Source organism: Bos javanicus, chromosome 16, assembly GCF_032452875.1.
Source record: "Bos javanicus breed banteng chromosome 16, ARS-OSU_banteng_1.0, whole genome shotgun sequence".
Lineage (NCBI taxonomy): Eukaryota > Metazoa > Chordata > Mammalia > Artiodactyla > Bovidae > Bos > Bos javanicus.
Window position 1 is genome coordinate 46,013,093 of NC_083883.1, and position 4,233 is coordinate 46,017,325.

Consider the following 4,233-nt stretch of genomic DNA (forward strand, 5'->3'; position numbering starts at 1 on the left):
ACAGAGCCACAGGTGCAAAGGAGGAGTTCAGAAATCGCAGAGCTGGTCTCCAGAGTGCTCTTGATCGTGTGTGGCGGAAGCAGAGTGTTTGAAAGGCTGGAGAACACAGGCAGGGAACTTGTAAGCGGAAGTCTTCCAAATGACCCAGTCTTTCTTGAACCTCATGAAGAAATAACGCTCTGCAAATATTATGAGAAAAGATTATTGGAATTCTGTTCGCTGTTTAAGCCAGCAATGTCAAGATCTGTTGTGGTGCTAAGTCATGTGCAACTCTTTTGTGACTGCGTGGACTGTAGCCCGCCAGGTTCCTCTGTCCATGGGATTTTCCAGGGTACAGCTTGTATGTATTTCAAGAGCTTTTATCTTAATAACTCAGTAATGAAATATCACCCCTGGATAATAATGCTCACTTGTGAATTTTTGGCTTGCAAAGTAGATGAATTCAATGTATCTAGACCACAGTTTTGTTGGAAATCTGTGGGAGAGCCCTCTTGTACAAGAGAAAGCCCTCGAACAGATTCTGGAATATGAACTGCTTATACAGCAACTTAATTTCCACCTTATTGTCCACAATCCTTATAGACCCTTTGAGGGCTATTATAGACCCATTGATTTAAAGACTCGCTATCCCCTGTTGGAGAATCCAGAGATTTTGAGGAAAACAGCTGATGACTTTCTTAATAGAGTTGCATTGACGGATGCTCACCTTTTATACACACCTTCCCAGATTGCTCTAACTGCCATTTTATCTAGTGCATCCAGAGCAGGAATTACTATGGAAAGTTATTTATCAGAAAGTCTGATGCTCAAGGAGAACAGAACTTCCTTGTCACAATTACTAGATATAATGAAAAGCATGAGGAACTTGGTAAAAAAATACGAACCACCCAAACCTGAAGAAGTTGCTTTCTGAAACAGAAGCTGGAGAGGTGTCACTCTGCTGAGCTTGCACTTAATGTAGTTACGAAGAAGAGAAAAGGTTACGAAGATGATAATTATGTTTCAAAGAAATCCAAACATGAGGAGGAAGAATGGACTGAGGATGACCTGGTAGATTCTCTCTAGCCATTTGAAATTGATTTGTCAATGCTAACTAATCATCAGACGGATGAAGCATGTCTGGCATTTAACTGTATTTGTGAAAGCATCAAAATATATTAAACTTTTCTATTCATATTATTTAAAATTTTTTCCTTTCAGGGTAGCTTTATGTGAAATAAAACATCTTCAAAGGAGCCAGAGTAACACCAGGTTTGGGTAACCTTACCCCATCATGATTGATATCAAACTAAAGCTATAATTTGCCAAAATAAATAAATAAATAGAAAGGGCATTTTTCTCTGTCTGACATGAGAGCCAGGAAGACAAGTAATTAGCTAAATATGTTTATTCACTCACTCACCATGTATTCATGTAATATAAAAAATGACAATAATGTGTCTGTCTCTAGTATCCCTCCAGAAGACCCAAAGCATTCTTTTGACTTGGTAACTATGATTTATAGATCTTGTCTCTCAAATATAATCAACATCTTAACTGCTTCTTCTTCCTAAAAATAGTTTGGATTATATTTCTTTAAATATATGTACCACACACTTAAGATCCTCCCTGGTGGTTCAGTGGTGAAGAATCCACCTGCAGTGCAAGAGATCGGAGTTTGATCTCTGGGTCAGGAAGTTCCCCTGGAGAAGGAAGTGGTTACACACTGCAGTATTCTTGCCTGGGAAATCACTTGGACAGGGAAGCCTGGCAGGCTACAGTCCTTGGGGTCGCAAAGAGTTGAGCATGACTGAAACGACTAACACTTTCACACTTTCACCCTATACTTATCCACAGGGTACTCACCTACTAATTGTCCAGTCACTCAGACTGCCCTTGCAACTGGTCCCTTTCACCTTGAAACTTCAAAGTATCAAGGCCACATTGCTTCCCTGTGCTGCTCCTTTATTTGGTAATCATAACAAATGCTTAGCACATTAGGGTCCTAGATAAACATTGACATAATCACAGATTCTATCCTTGATAACCACCAGCTTCAAAAATCAGTTGCCTTTGTACCTCAAAATAGGCAATGCAAACCATAATTACTTGCTGCTATGACATCTACCTAGGGCTTCCCTGGTGGCTCAGTGGTAAAGAATCTCTTGCCAAGCAGGAAACTTGGGTTTGAATACTGGTCTGGAATAATCCTCTGGAAAAGGAAGTGGCAACCCACTACAATATTCTTGACTGGAGAATTCCATGGACAGAGGAGCCTGGTGGGCTACAGTCTGTGGGGTCACAAAGAGCTGGACCCCACTTAGAGACTGAACAACAGCAACAGGGATAATATCTATCTGCAGCACATGCGTCTTAGCTGCACATCAAGCTGTGAATTCAGGCCAGTCGAGGTGTGTTGGGAAAGGCAGATCAACTGGACACAGGAAGCTGGGGGGTCACTGTGTCCTTGAGGGCTTCAGGCAATGTCCTAGGCTCATTCCTACTGACTTTCTTCTCCTTTAGTGAAGGGACTTCCACCCCCTCCCTTTCGTTTAATAGGAATTATCTTTACCTAATATGTTCTTACTTCTCAGTCTGTGGGTTTCATTATTTTGCAGCCAGTTTCAAACTCTGGGGGGTGGGGGTGGGAAGGAAACCTCCCCACTGCAAGATAGCCATGGTAGAACAAGGGGGTGAGGGTGGTACCAAGAAATGACAGGCGTGCCAGCTAGGACCACAAGGCGTACGGTCAGCGCAGTACATCTGTCTGCACTGAGTACCGTCGGCAGGACATCTGCAGACACAGATCCATGTGGCAAAGCGGAGGTTCCGTGAGCTTTTAGGAAGTCATTATGATGGCCCCTCAAAATTATGTTTGAATGGATGACACTGGAGGACATTGAGCTAAGGGAGATAAACCAGCTACAAAAAGACAAATACTGTACGATTCCACTTCTAGGAGGTACTTGCTGCTGCTGCTGCTAAGTCGCTTCAGTCGTGTCCGACTCTGTGCGACCCCATAGACGGCAGCCCACCAGGCTCCACCGTCCCTGGGATTCTCCAGGCAAGAACACTGGAGTGGGTTGCCATTCCCTTCTCCAACGCGTGAAAGTGAAAAGTGAAAGCAAAGTCGCTCAGTCGTGTCAGACTCTTCGTGACCCTGTGGATCACAGCCTACCAGGGTCCTCTGTCCATGGGATTCTCCAGGCAAGAGTACTGAAGTGGGTTGCCATTGGTACGTAGAGTGGTCCAATTCATAGAGACAGAAAGTAGAATGGTGGTTGCCAGGAATGGGGGAGGGGAAATAAGCTGTTTAAGGGCATATAGTTTCAGTTTTGCAAGATGAATAGAGTCCCAGAGATGTAAATGCAACTTTACTGGGGTAACTGTTGTCGCTGTTCAGTAACCAAGTTGTGTCCGACTCACTGTGACCCCATGGAGTACAGCATGCCAGGCTTCCCTGTTCTTCACTATCTCCCAGAGTTTGCTCAGATTCCTGTCCATTGAGTCAGCGATGCTATCTAACCATCTCATGCTCTGCCAGCCCCTTCTTCTCGTGCCTTCAATCTTTCCTAGCATCAGGGTCTTTTCCAGTGAGTCAGCTTTTGGCATCAGGTGGCCAGAGTTCTGGAGCTTCAGCTTCAACGTCAGTCCTTGAGCTTCACATCAGAATTGTGGTGCTAGAGAAGACTCTTGGCAGTCCCTTGGACTGCAAGGAGATCAAACCAGTCAAAATATCAACTATGAATATTATTGAGATAGAATATATACAAAATAAAATAGATATACTTTAAGTATACAATTTGATGACTTTTGACAAATATATATTAATAATATATCCATGTAACTACAATCACAATGAAGATATAAAACTGTATCAGGGATTTCACTTGTGGTGCAGTGGTTAAGACTTCACCTTCTAATGCAGGGGATACAGATTTGATACTTGACCAGGGAACTAAGATCTCACTTGCCTCTCTGCCAAAAAACCAAAGCATAAAACAGAAGCAATATTGTAACAAATCCAATAAAGACTTTAAAAAATGGTCCATATCAAAAAACAAATCATAAAAAAAAATATATAGAACATTTATAACACTCCAAACTTCTCTTGTGTTCTTTCCCAGTAAATCTGGAGCAAACACACTTGACCCAAGGCAACCAGAGATCTGCTTTCTAGGCTCAAGTTGTCCTTCCTAAAGTGTCACATGAATAGAATGATACAGTAGATACTCTTTTGCACCTGGCTTCCTT

The 4,233-nt window shown here is 42.5% G+C and overlaps 1 pseudogene; it reads left to right on the top strand.

Moving 5' to 3' along the window:
* The first annotated feature begins 327 nt into the window (after positions 1–327).
* On the top strand, positions 328–1,302 carry LOC133227419 (cyclin-H-like; annotated as a pseudogene).
* Positions 1,303–4,233: the final 2,931 nt, after the last annotated feature.